Raw genomic sequence first — 21503 nt, 5'->3', positions numbered from 1 at the left:
CAAGGCATTCTGTAGGACCAGGGATGGAGTTTTGGCAGAAGCATTTTGTGCAAGGAAGGCAAATTCATATCCAGAGTAAATGTCTATACCCTGTAATAACAAAATACTGCCCTTTCCATGCTGGAAATGATCTAATGTAATCAATCTGCCATCAGGTAACTGGCTGATCTCCATGAGGAATGGTTCCATACCTAGGACTCAGTGTTGGTTTCTGCTGCTGGCAGATTGGGTACTCAGCAGTGGCTGTAGCCAAGTCAGCCTTGGTGAGTGGAAGTCCACTATTTTGAGCCCATGCATAACCTCCATTTCTGCCACCATGGCCACGTTGTGAGTCCATTGGGCAATGACAGGAGAAAGAACATAATTAGCATCCACAGAATTTGTCTTCCCAACGTTTTGGTGCACATTCACATGAGACAACAATGCCTTCACTTTTTTTGCCCTAACAGAGAGGTCTATACACATATTCATCCCCACACCTCCTTGTCACCAATTTTCCAATTATGTTCCTTTCAAGTCTCTGACCATCCAGCCAAACCATTGGCAACCATCCATGAGTCAGTATTCATTCACACATCTGGCCATCTCTTCTTCCAATCAGATGCACTGCTTGAAGTTCTGACCATTGGAAGCATTTCCCTTCACCACTGTCCTTGAGGGTACTCCCAGAAAGGGGCTTTCTGAGGAACTTTCCCAGAAAGTTCACTTTCGAGTGGTGCCTGTATATTGTGCAGAACCATCTGTAAACCAAGCATTAATTTTCACTTCCTTCATCAACTGATCACAAGGAACTCTCAATGAGCACATAGGTGTAAACTGAGAGAGACAAGGTAATGTTACAGGAGTGGAAACCATGCAGTATTCTCATGCCTTCAAGTCCTGCTCAAGCCCAGTGTTGTATATACCACTTCCTTTTAATGATGAAGTGCTGCAGTGAACATCCAACTTTATAACTATGTGGGTCAGACAATACCCAGTTCACAATGGGTAGCTCCAGATGCATGGAGACTTGTGGTCCATGGTTAGCCATCCAGTCTCTACTAAGGTCCAGTGACAAGCCAAAAGCTGCTTCTCAAAAGCAGAGTAGTTATCTGTAGAGGATGATAGGGGCCTGCCAAAGACTCCAAGCTGCATCTCTATCTGCCACTGACACTTCAAACACCATTGGATTTGCCAAATTATGTGGTTGGCAAAGCAGCTTGCACAGCAGTTTGAACCTCTTGCAGAACCTTCTCTTATTGTGGATCCTACTCAAAATTGGGAGTTTTTTGAATCACATAATAAACAGACCACCATAGCACACTCAAATATGTTGCCTTCAAAATCGAAAGAAACATACTAGGTTTTGTGTATCTTTTTTAGCTATGCTGTTGTTGTTAAGTGCCATCGAGTTGGTTCCGACCCATAGCGACCCTGTATAGGGTTTTTAGCTATGGGTGGGGCCAAATATGTTAACTTACCCTTCATTTTAGTATGAATATCTCTATATGTCCCACACCATTGAGCACCTAGAAATTTCACTGATGTGGAAGGTGATAAATTTTTGTCAGATTAATTTTCCACCCTCAAGCATGCAGATGTTCTACTAATAATCTATAGTTATTTATACTTCTTCATCACTAGGACCAATAACCATAATGTCATCAATGTAATGGATCAGGGAGAGGTAATCAAGATACCTGTGAACTAAATTATGCCATACTGCTGGAGAGTTGATGTAAGTGTATTGTTGGCCTTGCCAGCTAAAGGCAAACTGCATCTGGTGAGCTTTTGAAAACAGAATTGACAAAAAGGCATTGACCAGATCAATAGCTGCAGACTAGATACCAAGAGATATATTAATTTGCTCAAAGAAACATCTTGAACAGCAGCTGAAATAGAAGTCACAATATAATTAAATTCACGATAACCCAGTGTCATTCTCCAAAATTCATTAGTTTTTTTGCACAGGCCAGATAGATGAGCTAAATGGGGGTATAGTGGGAATCACCACCCCTGTATCCTACACGTCCTTTATTGTAGCAATAATCTCTACAATCCCTCCGTGAGTGTGATAATGGTTTTGGTTTACTATCTTGCTATATAAAGATAGTACTAATGGTTTCCACTTGGTTTTTCCAACAAATATTCCACATTTCAGGACTCGAATGTGGGAGTTCTGTCAGTTGCTTAGTATGTCTCTTCCAATTATGCATCCTGGAACTGGGGAAATAACAGCAGGATGAGTTTGAGGTCCCACTGGTCCCACAGTAAAACTGACCTTAGCTGTTGTTGTTAGTAAGTGTTTGAGTTGGTTCCAACTCATAGCGACCATATATAGGGTTTCCGAGGTGCAGCTGGTGAGTTTGAACCTCCAGTTCAAATTGACCTTGTGGTCGAGTGCTTATCCTACAGCACCACACCAAGACTCCATTGTCCCCATTAATAACTTGGCCTCCATATGCCCCCCCCCCTCTGACGGATGGGCCACAGTGATGTTTTCTCCTGGAATTAATGTCAATTCAGAGCCAGTGTCTAGTAATCCCTGAAAATAAATCCTATTATTTCCTTTTCCCCAATGAATCTTGTAAAAGGTTTTAAATCCTTTTGAAGAAAGCTGGAAGGAAGTTGGAAGTGTAGTGGGATCCTTCCTAAAAGTGGTCTGCCCATTCCTTCATTCAAGGGTTTGTGGATCTGTAAACTGGATCTAGTCTGGGAATTGACAGAGAGGCTGTGACTCTGTTCTGGTAATTCAAGTTAGACTGCCCACTCACTTGACCCAGAGTTTTTTCTCTTGTACAGATCAAGCAAATATTCAGTAGGCTTCCCATCTATTACTCCTAGGATATCCTGTCTAATTAGCCAATGCTATAAGTCCACACTGTCAGACTATTCTGATTACTGCTTTGATTCTGTTGTCTATTAGTGTAACCATGCCCACCTTGTCTTTATTGATTAAGTGATGCCACTTGGCCCCTACTACCACTAGGTCCTATCAGCTCCATTGTGGTTGTTGTTGTTGTTGTTAAGTGCCGTCAAGTTGGTTCCGACCCATAGCGACCCTGTACATTCAACTCATAGCGACCCTGTACAGGGTTTCCGAGGGTATAAATCTTTACGGGAGTAGAAAGCCTCATCTTTCTCCCGCGGATCAGCTGGTAGTTTCGAACCGCTGACCTTAAGGTTCGCAGCCCGAGATTAGTAACTACTACGCTACCAGAGTTAGGGCAGTTCCCATTGTAAAATCTAGTTTACATAATACAGCAATCACAGCAGTCTTCAAGGATACTGGAGCTCCCTTCACAAATTTGTTCCTCACTGTTGTGTCCTCTGGGTGCTACATGTGTGGGTTTATGGTTTCTCTTGATAAAACTATTCTAACATGCCAATTATCTAAAGCCTTTGGATTCCTTCCTCTACAGACTACTAAGGCAGGTCTGATACTTCAACCTGATGTATTGTAGACCAACATGTAGTCTATGCTTCAGTGAACCAACCTAATAAGAAGTTTCCAAACTTCTTGAGCTGAAACATTAAAGGAAAAATCTGTCCTTCATGGGCCCATTATCAGTAAACTCAGACTGATCCAACATTTTGTTCCTTGTACCATTATCCTGCACCCTTAATAGCATTCCCACATATATTCTCCTAACTTCTGTTTATATGAATTAGAAAAATCAATCAGTTCTTTTTGAGTGTAGTGTACTTCCTCCTGGGTCACAAACTGTATTTCATCTTTTGAGGCTCACTGAGACTTAAGTTTAGTTATAGGTCTAGAAGCAATAATTGGTGGAGATATTTCCTGGGAACATTCAGCAATGTCTTGCAAGACATCTAACTTAGTTGATGCCTCAGGAAGTACCTCAGGCACTATCTCAGCAGGCACAGTTGAGTTAATCTCAACAAAAGTAGACATAGGAGATGTTTTTACTAATAATGGAAGAATCTTTTCAGATGGGAGTGGTGGGGCTGTTGGCAACAGTGACTCAATGGGATCTAGAGGCACTATATACCCAGCTTCCTGATTATCTACCCAAATGTTCCAATCCCAAGTTTCAGTAACCAATTTCTTTCCAATCAATACCCTCACATTAGCATTAGGCACCATTCCAGGTTGGGAGTTGGGCCAATACTGTAATTCAGCCACTCTTGCCATAAGACTCTGGGTTGGACTTTTGGCAACATCAGCTTTGCTACTACAGGGAAAGTAAGCTTTATTTCAGGCACAAGTGGAAACTTTGAGGTTTTTTATGTGGCACTTGAGCTGTGACTCTTTAACCCGGAGTGCCTCTCTTTCTTTTACCACTTGGTCTATTCTAAGTAGGATCAACCAACCAGCTTCTCTATACTTCTCCTCCTGACAAAGTTTCAGAAAAGTATATACACGATCACCCAGAGCATTGATTTTCCCCAATATATGATTTATTGGTGGTGATATTTTACATATTAATATTGCCACCTCGTGCTATGGGTTAGCAGCACCCTCACTCTCTTTATCAGTGGAGGCAGACTTATCATTGCCTTTAAATTTAGTAAAACTTGAGACCTAATTTTAAGAACTCATCCTTGTGATAATGTTTCTTTAGAACCAATCTTGGTACCCAATGATTCTCTAGAGAAGCAAAACCATTGCTATATATACGTATATGTGTATGCATGGAGATAGAGATAGAGAAGTTTATATCAAGAAAATGGCTCACGGTTGTAGAACTAGGAACTATTCCCCAGTTGTGTATTCAGTGGTTGCCAGCCTGAGGGGTTCATCTTCTGACACTGTATCTGATAATATTCTGCTGCCATACACAAGATTTTCAGTGGTCAATTCAGAAGTGGTCAATCTTTCCTTCTTCTTACATGAATTGTACATATGAAAAACAAAAAACAAAAAGTTGAAATAGCAAATATGTTTGTATGTGTATGTGTGTGTGTGTTAGTGTTGTTAAGTGCCATCTAATTGGTTCCAACTCATAGCGACCCACTATAGGGTTTCTGAGGAGCAGCTGGTGAGCTTGAACCACCAATTTGCACTTCAAGCTGCATCAACCTACAGTGTTAAAACAATTGATGAACTACCTTTAAAATATATTACTTATTTTTATTGTGATAAGGTGGTTCATCGTTCATTAAAAATGGCCAAAACAAATGCAAAATATTAATTATAGGAGAAACAGTAGAGGGAAAAGAGCCATATGGAAGCTTCAGTACTTTCTGCACAATTTCTCTGTAAACCTAAATCTGTACTAGTATATAAAGTCTATTTTTAAAAAAAATATCTTGTGGAATCCCACATTATCTGGAAGGAACTTTCATAGAGACTCACCAAACTCACTAAAGTGATAGTGTTTTAAAATAATAAATTCAGACAAAACAGAAACTACTTTTTGGATTTTGGTTATTCTGCAACATGCATTAATTAATTTAAATGAATACTATTTAATAGTGCAAATAAATGAACTACACACCCACACCAATGTGGATCTATCCCATTGTTATGCAGTGAATAACTTCATATGGCTCTTCAACCCATAGTATGTATAACTCCCACCAAACATGTTTTTTCTTTCTGGCTCTGGGTAAGAGATTGTGGGAGAAATTGCTGATAAAATAATATAATTCAGTTGTGAGTGGTTAACAGTGTTATTTGTGATTGTAAAAACTGGGAACTCTAACATGGATTTGGAATGAACCATCTACTAAGCAAGACAGGGGAACTCACTACAATAAAAAAAGACAAGCCAGAGAGGACCCAGAGATCCCTTCACTTTGAATCTCCTTGATGCAGGAACAGAAAGCTGTGACATCAGAGGGTCAGCAGAGGAGCAGCTGCAGCAGAACCAAGGGCCAAAATATCAGACAGAGCAGTGGGCTTTCCAACCCACATAACAACTAAAAGTGAGTGACTTTGAGCAGAAGGCTTGCTTTCAGAGTGGGGAGCCTCTAGTCATTTAATTGGGGAATGTAAGTTTGTTGACCCACAGAGCTAAAGCTGACTGCCTTCAGTCTGAGGTTTATGATGGAGTAGTATGCCCTGTGGGCATTTATCAGCAGCCAAAAAAGACATTGGAAAATTGCTGGAACTGTGCAGAGGTCAAACCAAGAAGCCAAGAGCCAGAGAGAGGACTAACTGTGGGCATAGATGGAGACAGCCTGTCCTTACTGGAGGAACATTTCTGGATCTAAGTTGCAACTTGTTAACTTTCCTAATAGAACCCATAACTGTGAGTATGGTGTCTGAGTTCCATGTGGCCACTGCAATGAATTATCTAACCAAATGAGAAGTAGACGGCTATGGGAGGGATGGTTGGTATCATATTTTTGCATTAAAAAATATAATATTATACTATTTAGGAATTCATATGTATGGCATTTATATAAAAATGCAAAATAATTTATAACATAGAAGAAATATTAAGCAATGCTAGTTTTTCCAGCCATCTCTGCCCAGAGCCTAGACATGTCAGTGAAGAAGCCATCTTGGACATCCCATCTTCAGTTTTATCATTGTAAAATTAGGTGATGACAGGATTTTAAATTCTTATGCAGTTATAACTTTCTGGAGTCACTGAGGTTAAAATAATCTACCCAAGCCATTGCCCAGAGATGATTTTTAAACCTTGAACCTTAACTGAAAGGGAATCCTAAAAGTCAACTGTCTTCATTTTCTACTGCTGCTATAACAGAAATACCACAAGTGGTTGGCCTTTATAAACAGATCCATTCTCTCATTTTCTGTCATTGTTTTTAGGTGCTATCAAGTCAGTACTGACTAATAACTACCCTTTACACAACAGATAGAAACACAGCCAGGTCCTATGCCATTCTCACAATTGTTGTTCGGGATCATCCTCATGCTGAAGGTCCACTTAACCAAGCATGATGCCCTTCTCCAAAGACTAGTCCCTTCTTATAACACATCCAAAGTATGAAAGATGAAGTCTCACTGTCCTGGTTTCTAAGGAGCATTCTGGCTATACTTCTCCCAGATTTATTTGTTCTTATGGCAGCTCAAGGTACTTTTAATAATCTTCTCTAACACCATAATTCAAATACATCAATTCTTCTATGATCTTCCTTAGTCATTGTTCAATTTTTACATGCATATGAAGTGATTGAAAGTACCATGGCTTGAGTCAGGTGCACCTTTGTCTTCAATTTGACATCTTTGCACTTTAATACTTTAACTCGGTCTTACTTATTTGTACTTCTAAGAAATCTGTACGTAGACCAAGAAGCAGTTGTTCGAACAGAACGTGGGAACACTGAATGTTTTAAAATTGGGAAAGGTGTGAGACAGGGTTGTATTCTTTCACCATACTTATTCAACCTGTATGCTGAGCAAATAATACGAGAAGCTGGGTTCTATGAAGAAAAATGTGGCATCAGGATTGGAGGAAGACTCATTAAAAACCTGCGATATGCAGATGATACAACCTTGATCGCTGAAAGTGAAGAGGACTTGAAACATTTACTTATAAAGCTTAAAGAGCACAGCCTTCGATATGGATTACATCTCAATGTCAAGAAAACAAAAATCCTCACCACTGGACCAATAAACAACATTCTTATCAATGGAGAAAAGATTGAAGTTGTCAAGGACTTCATTCTTCTTGGATCAACTATCAACACTCGCGGAAGCAGCAGTCAAGAGATCAGACGACGTATTGCACTGGGCAAATCTGCTGCACAGGGACATTTTAAAGTATTGAAGATCAGAGATGTCAGCTTGAGGACTAAGGTGCACCTGACCCAGGCCATTGTGTTTTCAATAGCCTCATATGGATGCGAAAGCTGGACAGTGAATAAGGAAGATCATAGAAGAATTGATGTCTTTGAGTTGTGGTGTTGGAGGAGAATACTGACAGTGCCATGGACTGCCAAAAGAACCAATAGATCTGTTTTGGAAGAAGTGCAGCCAGAGTGCTCCTTGGAGGCCAGGATGGCTAAGCTTCGTCTCTTCTACTTTGGACATATTGTCCGGAGGAAACAATCGTTGGACAAGGATGTCATGTTGGGTAAGGTGGAGAGTCAGAGAAAAAGAGGAAGACCCCCAACGAGATGGATCAGCCAGGTGGCATCAATGATGGACTCAAGTGTGGCAGCGGTAGTGAGGTTGGCCCAGGATAGGACATTGTTTCGTTCTGCTGTGCATGGGGTCGCTATGAGTCGGTTCCGACTCGATGACACCTGACAACAACAACAACAACAACAACTTGGCAGATTTGCCTAATTCAATATGTTATTTGATTTCTTGACTGCTATGTCCATGAGTGTTGACAAAATGAAGTATTTGACAACTTCAGTTAGTTCTCCATTTTTCATAATGCTATTTACTGGTCCAATTGTGAGGTGCTTCATATTGAGGTGCAATTATATTGAAGACTGTAGTCTTTGCTTTTCATCAGCAAGTATTTTAGGTCCTCTTCTCTTTCAGCAACCAAGTTAGTATCATATGCATATCATAAGTTGTTGATGAATCTTCTTCCAATCCTGATGCCAAACTTTTCTTAATATAATCCAACTTCTTGGATTATTTGCTCAGCATACAGATAGATAACTGTGAGGAAAGCCTACAACCTTGGCACACACCTTTCCTGATTTTAAACCATTCAGTATCCCCTTGTTTTATTCAAACAACTGCCCTTTGGTCTGTGTACAAGTTCTTTATGAGAACAATTAAGTGCTCTGGAATACTCATTCTTTGCAATGTTATCTATAGTTTGTTGTGATTCACACTGTCAAAACCTTTGCATTGCAAATAAAGTACAAGTAGACATATTTCTGATAGTCTCTGCTTTTAGCTAGGATCCATCTGATATTAGCAATGATATCCCTACTTTCTTCTGAATCTGGCTTAAACATCTGGCAGTTCCCTGTCAATGTACTGTTGCAACTATTTTTAATTATCTTAAATTTAGAAGTTAAAATTCAGAGTACCTGCTCTAATGTAAGGCTCTCTCTGTGTGTCAGCTATGGAGACAGGTCCTTATCTCCTTTCAACATCTGTGGACTTAGGATCCCTTGAAAATCTCCATGTGTCTTGGCATCAATCTCCCTCTGGTTCTAGCTGTGTGCAAAGGATGTGTTCTATTCCTGGCTCATCTTTTTTGGTGGTTGCAAGTTACGCCTCCTCTCTGCTTGCATCTCTCTTCTTTGATTTCTTGTATGATAAAATGTTGCAGGCCACACCCCAGGGAAACTTCCCTTACATCAGATCAGGGATGCAATGATGCTGCATCTCACTCTTAATCTTCTTTCAGTATACTGTAACAGATCGCATCACAGGTCATCAGATAACTGCCACATTACATCATTGTAAAACTGCTAAACCATAGAGAATCAAGGTTCAGCCAAGTTGACACATATTTTGGGGTAATGCAATTCAACCCATGACAATGTCATCTTTAGACCAAACAAGAACTCAGTGTAATTACTAAAGAATATTTTCTTGAGCGTTATGCACATTTAAAGAATTAATTGGATGCAGTCATTTTGACAGCAAGCATACTCCAAAGATCAGACTAGGAGCTACGTTGTGAAGTCAGTTATTATTGTTCTTCAAGAAAATATATGGAATCCTTCCTATCCACAAGTTATTTTATAAACTCGATTCTGGTTCTATTTGCATAGCAGCATATAATTACTAGTGATAACCTGTGGTATAAAAGTCTTTAAAAGGTCTTCTTTCTCTGTAACATTTTTGACTCTCTGTTCAGCAATGTTGTCCCTGATTTGCAAATTGTTAATTAAATAAACGTCAATCAATTTATCTTATTTGCTTAATATTGATTTTATTTTAATGCAGGATACTACATATTAGTACATTGGACTGTCATGAAGGTAAAATGTAAAATAACATAATGTGTTATAAAGAGATTCTCTTATACCTTTAATACAGTTGGCAACTCAAATGATAGGCAAGCACCAGCATGGAAAAAGAGGAAGACCCCCAATGAGGTGGATTGGCGAAGTGGCAGCATCGATGGACTCATCGATAGACTGTTGCAACAGTAGTGAGGTTGGCCCAGGATCGGGCAGTGTTTCATTCTGCTGTGCATAAGGTTGTTACCAACTCGATGGCACCTAACAACAACAAGCATCAACTCGACAACACTTAACAACAGCAACAATAAACCAGCATCATGAGAAATTTAAGACTCACATGGATACAGAAATTTTCATACTTAATGTCTTGTTTCTCAAGTAGTGATCAGTCTGACTTTCTGGACCAAATATACCTGGGATACTTCCTAACAATGATGCAATTCGGGGCCTCATTCTAAGCAGATAGAATCAGAACCTATGAGGTGAGGCCAGAGAGTTTGCATTTTAGCAAATTTTCCAAGTGATTATTTGGCAGTAAATAAATAACAACCACAAACTTAGCAGTTCAAATTTAGTTGTCTATGAGTTAGTCTGCAAGAGTGTAGTACACCAAGTTTCCCACATCGTGAGATTCAAACTGGTGTTGGGCAGTGAGCCCAGACCAGTGGGCGCAGTGGCTGGATTCCTCCACAAAGATCCACAGCTCCTTTGTGGATCCCATCTAGAGCTTCTACAGAAAACTGTGGTCGCTGGCCGTCACCTGGACAGCAAGACAGCCTGGCTGCTATTGGTGCTGAACAGAGAGAACGGACTTTGAAGATTTTGCAATGAAGATGTTATGTGACCTGTAGTCAAAAGTCCAAACTCTAATGGATGATGTTAATATTCTTCTTCATATAGCAAGCTTGGAAAGTCAAGAAAGCACTCATTTCATGAAAGGAACCAAAGTACTGATGAAAAGAAATTCAGTGGACATTATGAAACTAAGAGAGTTTTCCCAGAAGAATGAATATAATTCACGGGCTGAGGAAAACTCAGTTCATGAGCATAAAATTATCAAACCAGAACTGGCTAACTGTGAGACTCAAGCATCTGATGTGAAGCGTGATCTGTCGGACCTTACTGTTTTAAGCAATTCTGTCTCTGAGATACCTCCACGTAGTCCACAGCTTTCAGATTTTGGACTTGAGCAGTACATGATATCCCAAATTGTGCCCAATCCACAAGAAGTAAATAACCATAAGGAAGAGCCAATAATTTTAACCCCACCCACCAAACCATCACTAACTAAAATACTAAAGACTCCGAAGTGTGCGCTCAAGATGTATGAGTGAATGACTTTTAAATTAGAACACTTCAGTATCTCTCAGTATATGTATTTAAATGAAGATTACACAGTGGGCCTAAAAGTAGTAAAGGTAAGCCATCTTCTTAAGGCCCTTGCATGATATCTCATGGAAAAGTCACATATTATTTAAATTTACAAATACTTTACACTGATGGATTTTTCCTGAAGAAATATGTTTCAGCGTCTTTCTTTGTGTAAATGGTTTTAAAACACTTTTTATTTCAAACCTTCCTGAAACAAAAATTATATCAGCCAAGTATGAGCTGTTTCTTTGGTTTAACAGAACATAGTAGGAGTGATAAAGGCCTAAAAATAAATGACATTTGTAGGGATGGAGCAGAGGGTGTAAAATTAGTCAGTACCTGCCATGGATTTTGTATAGAGACATAGGAAGAATGGGACATCTAGGATACAGCTCAGATTTCTGTTAGCTTGTCTATGATGATTCCAGGGCAAACAACTTCCATTACTGGAGTACCTGCAGCTGAGTCAGATATTTACTTTAGGCATGTTAATTTTGAGCTGGCAGCAGCCATGGACTCAAGCATGGCAACAGTAGTGAGGTTGGCCCAGGATTGGACATTGTTTCATTCTGCTGTGCAAAAGGTCACTATGAGTTGTTGTCGATTCGATGGCACCTAATGACAACAGCATATGCATTTTGATTTGCCTTTTAAGGTCAGGTATTTAAAGGTGAGTTTGAAGCTCAGTGATGAAACTAAAAAGTTTTAGGGGTGCTTAACTTGGAGCTCTGGTAGTGTAGTGGTTACAAATCGGGCTGTGAGCCACAAGGTCAGCAGTTCAAAACTACCAGCTGTTCCGTGGGAGAAAGATGAGGCTTTCTGCTCCCATAAAGATTTATAGCCTCAGAAACCCTGTGCAGGGTCACTATGAGTCAGAACCGACTCAATGGTACTTAACAACAACTTGGAAATGGTCATTAAGACCTTAAAAGCTACAAAATATAAATTAAATTACCATATGTCGAAGTAATCAAGCAATACCTAAAGATATAGCACATTGTTAAGATCTTTCATTATTAAAGAAGGAAAATAAATGTCAACTCAGAAAGTAACCAAAACAAAATAACACATCACAATTCTCAGGAAAATTCAAGGGAAGAAACACTAAAGAAAAAATATCATAAAAGATTTTTAGGAGTGTAGATAAACCTGACAACTAGTTCTTGTTTGTTCTTGTTGTTGTTAAGTGCCTTCTAGTTGGTTCCAACTCAAAGTGTCCCTGTACAGGGTTTCCAAAGAGCAGCTAGTGAACTTTAACCACTGACCTTGCAGTTCAAGCTGACCTTGAGGTCCAGCACATTATCCTGTTCTTATTTAGACAAATACAAATGACAAAATTAGAAACTAATTGATTTATTTCTAAAACCTATAGGAAAATATTAGAATGTGTTGTTGTCAAGTACCATCAAGTCAGTTCTGGCTGATGGTGACCCTGTATAGGCTTTCTGAGGAGCAGCTGATGACCTTGAACCTCTGACATTATGATTCAAACTAATCCTGCAGTCTAGTACATTTACCTACAACACCATACCAGGACTCCTATAAATGTGTAGTGCTGAGAAAATTTAAAAGTTTTTTAAAAAGTAAAATAAAAGATCAAAATTATCTTGGTGTAGAAATCTTGAATAGACTAATAATGAAAGAATATTAAAAAGTTATCAAATAAGCTAGTGCCGAACTGTGCCCAGATGCTATGCTGAATGAATTCTTTCATAACTTCAGAGAGTATATAAGTTCCATGTTGTAAAAAGCTTTTTTTCCCCTAAAATGAGGAAAAGAAGAGTCTTCAGTTTAGTTGATGAAATTAATATAACCATGATAGAACCTGACAAAAGAAAACTGTGGTCCAATCTACTGTAGAAATACAAATGTAAAAATCCTAATTGATTGCAGCACAAATGGAATGAACCAGAATATTAAACATAGTTAAAAACTTCCAAGATAAGCTTATCAGAGGAATGCAAGGATAGTTTAATACTTGGGAACTCATGTAACACACATATATGTATGGTTTGACAAGGAAAAAAATGTATAATCAAAGTAGATGCCAATATGGAGTTTCATAAAATTGACCTCATTCTTGATTTCAAATGTTTGGCCACTTCTCTAGCATAATGAAAAACATTAATATCTAACTTCTTAGATGCTTGCTGTCACTAACATCCTTCCTGATGATTTGTCATATGTTATGAAATACCACACATAAATAGCTGGAGTCCTGGTGTGATGCTTTTGGAAAAGTACTGGATTGCTAACCACAAGGTTGGCTTAGAAAGGAGCTCTGGTAACATGGTGTTACATGTCAGGCTGATACCCTTAAGGTCATCAGTTTGAAACTACCAGAGGTTCCACTAGAGAAGTAGAAGGCTTTTTGCTCCTGTAAAGCTCTACAGTCTCAGAAACCCTATGCAGGGTCACTGTGAGTCAGAACCAACTCCACAGCACATAACCAGCACTACTAGTCCCTTGGAAACTCTATACAGTGACTCAACACCACTTAAGAACAACATCAAGGATGAGATGGAACTCCCAACATAACTAAAACCCTGCTAAGGTGAACTGGAAAAGGGAAAATATATGAAGGACTTTAAAAAGTTTGTGGACCCTCCAAGACTGAAACTCAAAGGGAACACATGAGCAGCCACATTGGTCTCGCTGGCAACTATGTTGGTCTACTGGTGAGTGCAAGTGAGGGAAAGGCAGCAATGAAGATATGGGATGAGTTCGAATACATTCCATAGACTCCTGTTGATCTGAAGATGAGAGAGAGAAAAGGAAGGGATGGTTGGTCTGAAGTGTGGTGATACCTGAGGACTCCTAAGCTCATAGATAAGGACCTAGCTACAGAGGGCTAGAGTCAAGAGTGAAGCATCCAGCTGATATGAAGTAAGGGGAGAGGCACAAAAATCCCCAAATTTGTATATAGGACCCATTTGACCTAGTTTAATGATCAAAACTCGAATAGAGGAAGATAAAGAAATTTGATTAAGGAAACAAGTTTAAATTGCTACAATTTGATAAACTTGATACTTATATATGTAGTAGCTCAAAATGCCAACTGAGAGGGAAGGAATCATCAAATCAAGGATCAAACTTATCCCTTATGCACACAGAGTTAATAGGGATGGGCAACTTAGACTTTGACTACCTAAAATGGCGGGCTCTAAATGCACTAAATGGTTGGCTTACAAGTTTTCAAGAGGAAATTTAGTCTCAGAGTGTACAGGTGAAGGTAGAATCACCACAGAATAGTTTTCATCTTGTGTGTCTCTGGTGAAAGGAGATGGGGATAAGATTTTTATGATTCAATAGTTGTGATTGTCACAACTGTAAAGGTAGAAGTTTTGTAACGTAAAAGGGGGAGTAGTTAATCTTACATTCCAGGAACAGAGGACCCTAGGAACATCATGGGAAGAGAGGATGAGTGGAATGTGGGACTCTAACCAGAGAAGGAACAACAGCAGAAATGGAGGCAGAGATGATGACATGGAGAAATAGAACAGATGAGAACTCTAGACTCATGCAAAGAGAAAAAACTGTGTGCTGATGGCCAAGAGGCTAGCTTGCAGAATGTGCCCTTTAGTTGTTTAAATGATTACATATTCCTGAGTGTTTTTGTGTGCATTAAAAGCAACAACAACAACAACAACAGAAGCATTAGAAGCAAATATTGTTGACTGGTGATGCATGGAGGGGATTGTAATCATTGCAATAAAACCAAATATGATAGGATGGTGCAAAACCAATGTTTTCCCATGTAATCTATCACAATAAAAGCTTTAAAAAAAAATCCTCTGTGGAAAAAAAGAATTAAAAGCTATGGCAACTCAAGCTGCCTCAAAAATGACTAAGAGAAGAGCTCAAATCCACGTATAAAGTACAGAAGCACCTGAGATTTTAATTAATAATTAATATGTTGTTGTTAAGTTCTGTTGACTCAGTTCCAACTCATAGCCACCCTGCATAGGGTTCCTGAGGAACAAATTATACAGATTATTTATTGAATACCTGCTATGTGGTAGATATAATAAGTATATAATTGTAAAATGTTGTTTAATAAAATTCCTGAATGATGTTAACACCCCCATTTTTATAGATGATGACATTGAACCTCAAAGATGTTAAGTGACTTCCCAAGGACATACAGATAATAAATAGAACTGGAAAGATCTCAAACTAGAGCTGACTTACTCCTTCTATAAATATATATGGTCATAAGAGCATATGGTTGCTGTTGTATTTTCAATTATGTATGTCCTAAGGATCACTAGGAGTCTTGGTGTGGTGCTGTAGGATAAGCACTGAACAGATATTCACACAGTTAGCCATTCAAACCTATCAATCATTCCTCAGAAACCATATACAGGGTTGCTATGAATCAAACCATTTGACAGCACTTAGCAAGCGCAACAAAGGGTCATTATATGCATGTGCAAGTTGGACAATGAATAAGAAGACCAAAGAATAAGTGATGCCTTTAAATGATTGTGTTGTTGAAGAATAGTGACACTGTCCACTACCAGAAGAATAAACAAATCTGCCTTGTTTGAAGTACAGCCAGAATGGTTTTTAGAGGAGAGGATGGAGAGACTTCATCTCATATGTATTGAACCTGAAGGACCAATCCCTGCAGGAGAACATCATGCATGGTTACAAAATGTCAATGAAAAAGAAGAAAACCCTCAATGGATGGCTGACATAGTGGCTGCATGCAACCATGGATACAAACATAACAATGACTGTGAGGATGGTGAAGGACTGAGCAGGGTTTTTGTTCTGTTGTACATAGGGTGCTATGCGTTGAAACTGACTTGACTGCACTTAACAACACGTCCTTGGGGTCAGTATGAATCACAATCTACTCAGTGGCAATGGGTTTGATTTGGATCACATTTGGAGTTAATACGGTAAGTCAAGATATGTCTACAGGACATTCTTTATGTTATAAAATCATTCTCCTTTGTTGTTGTTGTTAGATACTTTAAGGTCAGTTCCAACTCAGAGTGACCCTGTGCATAACAGAACAAAACACTTTGCAGTTCTGTGCCATCCTCATAATTGTTATGTTTGAGTTCATTGTTATTGCCATTGTGTCGTTCCATCTGTTGGGGAGTCTTCTTCTTTTTTGCCAACCCTCCATTTTTCCAAGCATGATATCCTTCTCCAGGAACTGGTCCTTCCTAGCCAAAGTATAAGAGACAAAGTCTCATCATCTTCACTTCTAAGGAGAATTCTAACTGTAGTTTTCCCAAGACAGATTTGTGTGTTCTTCTGGCAATACATGGTACTTTCAATATTATTCTCCAACACCATCATTCAAATACATTGATTCTTCTACTGTTCAAATACTCCCTACAAGCAATTCACCATTAAAGTTCTCCTTTAGAACTGTAATAATTGAACAAGCCACACTCTTATGTAAGCTATAATGTTCAATTTACTAGACAGTAGTGAGTTTGATTTTTGGTTTTATAACTACAGAGGGAAAAAAAGAACTAATAAGTTTATGTGAAAAGAGACACTAAAAATTATTCATAGTCCTCCCTTTATTGTTATTGTTTGTTGTTGTTGTTGTTGCTATTAGGTATCTCTGAGTCAGCTCCTACTCATGGCAAACTTCTATATAAGAGAATAAAAGGTTGCCTGGCGCTGCACTGTCTTTACTATTTGTTGTTGTTAGGTGCCATTGAGTCGGTACTGCCTCATAGCTACCTTATGCACAGCAGAACAAAACACCGCCCGATCTGGGCCAACCTCACCACTGTTGCCACACTTGAGTCCATCGATGCTGCCAAGCCATGCTGTTGGGGGTCTTCCTCTTTTTCTCTGACCCTCCACCTTACCAAACATGATATCCTTCTCCAGTGACTGGTCCCTCCTTTACTATAGCCGTAGTTTAAGTTCATTGTGGTAGCTATGTATTTGTCTTCCCACCTAGGGGATTCATCTTCTAGCACTATACTGAACAATATTCTGTTGTGATCAATGGTGTTTTCATATGCTAGTTTCCAGAAGTAAATCTCCAGTCCTTTTTATCCTTATCTATCTTAGTCTGGAGCTCTGGTAGCATAGTGGTTACGAATCGGGCTGCAAACCTTAAGGCCAGCAGTTTGAAACTACCAGCTGCTCTGCTGATGAAAGATGAGGTGTTCTGCTCCTGTAAAGATTTACAGCCTCGGAAACCCTGTACAGGGTCGCTATGGGTCAGAACCTATTCGATGGCACTTAACAACAACAATATCTTAGTCTGGAAGCTCTGTTGAAACTGGTTCACCATGGGTAACCTAACTGGTATTGGAAAAACTGGTGGCATAGTGTCCGGCATCATAACAACAGGCAAGCCGCTGGAGTACAACAAACTAACAAAACTGACTGGTGGTGGTAGCAGCCCCTGGTACTCCCAAATTTTACTTTTAGTGGGGTTTCTGGTTGTCTTATTAGCAGGCCAGGGAGATCCCTTCTTCTACTACTGGAGCCCTCTGTATATCTGAGTCCATCAGTCTAGCCACCAGCAGCATTATTTTTAGACACTTTCTGTGCCCTGTGCTAAGGTCCAGAAGTAACCTCAATTCCTATTCCAGGTCTGACGTCTACCTCTAAGTTATCTAGAGGCAGTGGGTATTTATAAATGACATTGGAGAGGGTGCTGTCAGTTTGCAGGAGGAAGGCTACCTAAACATGGTTTAATAGCTCCTAAGAGTAACTCCTGGAGTCCTCGTGTGGTGCCGTGGGTTAATGAGCTGGACTTCAAAGACAGTTTGAATCACAAGGTCAGCAGTTCAAGCTCACCAGTCGCTCCTTGGAAACTCTATATGGGGTCTCTATGGGTTGGAACTGACTCAACATAAATTAACAACAAGAGTAGCTCCTAGGGGTCCTGGTGAGGCACTGTTGGATAAAGCACTGGACCTCAAGGTCAGTTTGAACCACGAGTTTAGTGGTTCAAATTTACCAATCACTCCTTGGAAACCCTATACAGGGTTGCTATGAGTTGGAAACAACTCGGTGCCACTTGACAACAATAAAAGTAATTAAACTTTAAAATAATTTCCAAGATGAACACTGCTTGTTCAAAGATGTACAAGACACAGCGACTTCAAAAATTAATAGAAGACAAGAAAAGGAAAATTCTAAGATTTCTCCAACTCCTCCAATCATCCACACAACACCTTCCATTTGATTAACACTAATTCCCGCAGTTGTCCATTTCCTGACTGGCCTCCCTTAACCCTATTCCTGCAAGTCTCATGTCTAGGCATTTGAAAGGCTAATGAAGTTCTTAATCTGATTTCTTTGCAAATTGAGCCTTGGCTTTGGTAGGAGGAGAGGGCTGCCCTCAAATGACACTAACACAGACACAGAGTATATATTCTATCAGTGTTTAGTGTACAAACACGTTTTTATCATCTGTAAGCATTCCCAAAATAAGCGTCTCTGGGGAAGGGATGGAGTCTGGTCCCTAAAGCACTTTGAAATGTTCTTATCACAGAAAGCAAATTGCAGGGCTCTCATTTTCCCATGCTTGCAATGTCTTTTTAGTGACTTCACATTCTATGAGCTATTTTTAGTGGTTAAATACTTGCTTTTTAAGAGCAAATCTCCCTGCCTATTCATTTGTAGTCTGGGAATAAAAAGAATCTCAATATATTGACAAAGTGTTCAGCTCTATTCTATTGACCTTCTCTGACCAAAACTACCTACATATTTCATCAGAGTAGAAAATGTACCCGGTACTATAAAATATTGCTATAATTGTAGTTTTATAAATACTGAATGTATTTTAAAGGTACAATAGAGTCAGTCAGTGTCTTTTAAAAATTTTTTATCTATCTATCTATCTATTTATCTATCTATCTATATCTATATCTATATCTATATATCCAATCTGGAAATGATTGTCCTCTCATCAATTGGCTTTTTAAAAAAAAATTAATTAAATTAAAATCTTAATACTGAAGTACTATATTAAAAACTGTTCCCAAATCTAATTAAGTTATAGTCCAATTTTGGGATTATTTCTTTAAGTATTGAGACCAGTGGTGGAAAAGCATAAATTTCACACAGGGTACAAACATTTATAGAGTTTTACTGCAGTAATATATGACAGTGAAGCCACATTTTAAATATTTGTACCTTTTTTTTTTAAAGTCATCTCCTTTGATATCTCTATTCTCCAGTATAGACATAGTTTCATAAGACAGTAAAAAAGACAGATATCTCTTTAATTTGATACATCTTTCTTTAATGTGATGTATCTTTCTTCACAGCAGGAAAAAATGCCAAATTTTGTTTTAGAAAAATAAAAACAAACAGGATTATTTGTCATCCAAATTACGATAGAGCATTCAGTCATATCTCAGATTTTCCTTAACTTGTTCCTAAAATACTAGTTCGAGCTCAAAATCCTTGGACATATTTTCACAGACAGCCTTATTGTCCTGGATCACTGCAAAGTGGCAAATCTCCACTGAAGAATGACTCTATGCTTCCCTTTGCTCACTCTCATCACTGACAAAACAGGGGCATTTGGGCAGTTGTCAAGTAAAGCTACCAACTGATTTGCGTTAAGTGTAATGTTTCATTCCTTCTTTTTAATTTTGATTTTGTCTCTGGAAAAATACAGAAGCAAACAATGCTTTGTCTGTTAAAATAGCCATTTATCTGTGATTAAATATCATGAACTTTTATGAATGGGAGGCCAGCAGGCTGAGGCCTCAGGAACACAGCCAAACAAGGAGGTGGAGGCAGTTGGAGAGAAACTGTGGGAAACTCACTCTGCAGTTCCAGAGCTGAGATCACAGAGCGATGGGGTCAAATGGGGTGTAATTCAGGTCTGGTTCAGGCCAAACCCAGAGTCCATGGAGCCTAGCTGGACAGTGAGAATTCAGGTGACAAGTGATCTGAAGTCTATGTAGGAGAAAAAGAGCAAGATACACTGAGAGAAAGAGTCTAGGGGATGTGGGTGTCCAAGATACTAGACAAATCAGGAAAACTAGGGCCCACAAGCAAGAGGCTAAGAACCCATCTGCCCAAGGCTCATCCTTCAGCTACACTAAGCCCTGAACCTAAGGTCACAAACCCCATTATCTAGTGATTTAGACTTAGCACTCTCAGGATGAAAAGAGATCTTGGGATCAGTGATTTCAGCTGGGAGAGGCAGAAAAAGATTGCATAAAATTGCTTATTTGCATTCATGACACTTCCAGATTTTTTTTAATTATCTCACTTAGCCATTAAATTATTTTGTTTAGACTGTAATTGTATTCACTCATTAGCAAAGTGGGAGGTTTAACTTCTTGCATTTCATACTACTGGAAAAAATGCAGTTCTTAAATACTCTTCTTTAGAGATAGCTAGGTTGTTACAATTTAGAGTAAAGGAAGAAAATAGTTTAAAAACAACAACAACAACAAAATAGATTCCCATACTTGCAAAGGATGCTTCCTATTCAACAAATTCTTAACAGCTTTTCCTGGACATCAGGCCCACATTTGACCAAGGTCTATGAACACTTGCTCACTCGCTCAAGTGAACCTCTATCTGCTCACACTTCAGACCCAGAGTCACTTTGCCAAGCCAATAGCTGGCTACTTAAGTCTGAACATGCCTTGTGCTGGAATCTACCATAACCCTTGAGATGTCTAAATCTAAATTCTATTCACTGGCCTCATTGCTTCATATGACATTTTTTTTGAGAAAGTATTTTTTCCCCATACCAGTCTTCTCTTGGCTTTTCTTTTACCTCTTACTTACTTACTGAGTCTTTTTCTCAGTTCACTTCTTTGCCTATCCATTTGTTGTTGTTAGGTGCCATCGAGTCAGTAACAAATCATAGTGACACAGCAGAATGAAACACTGCCTGATCCTGGGCCAACCTCACTACTGTTGCTACGCTTGAGTTCATCGATGCTGCCACTTGGCCAATCCATCTTGTTGGGAGTCTTCCTCTTTTTCTTTGACCCTCCATCTTACCAAACATGATATCTTTCTCCTGTGAATGCCCCCTCCCCCTGACAATATGTCCGAAGTATGAGAGACAAAGTTTGGCCATCTTGGCCTCCAAGGAGCACTCTGGCTGCACTTCTTCCAAAACGGATCTATTGGTTCTTTTGGCAGCTCATGGCACTTCCAATATTTTCCTCCAACACTATAACTCAAAAGCATCAAATTTTCTATAGTCTTCCTTATTCACTGTCCAGATTCTCATGCATATGAGGTTATTGAAAATACCATGGCTTGAGTCAGGTGCATCTTAGTCCTCAAGCTGACTTATTTGCTCTTCAACCCTTTATAAAGCTCTTCTGCAGAGGATTTGCCTAATGAAATACCTC

General features: G+C 39.1%; 1 pseudogene; it reads left to right on the top strand.

The window, feature by feature from the left end:
- Positions 1–11249, top strand: part of LOC102810525 — a 37175-nt pseudogene extending 25926 nt beyond the window's left edge.
- Positions 11250–21503: the final 10254 nt, after the last annotated feature.

The sequence above is a fragment of the Chrysochloris asiatica genome, unplaced genomic scaffold (genome assembly GCF_000296735.1).
Source record: "Chrysochloris asiatica unplaced genomic scaffold, ChrAsi1.0 scaffold00011, whole genome shotgun sequence".
In the NCBI taxonomy this organism is placed as follows: Eukaryota; Metazoa; Chordata; class Mammalia; order Afrosoricida; family Chrysochloridae; genus Chrysochloris; species Chrysochloris asiatica.
The sequence above is the reverse complement of the archived record's forward strand: the minus strand, read 5'-3'. Positions and strand labels throughout refer to the sequence as shown.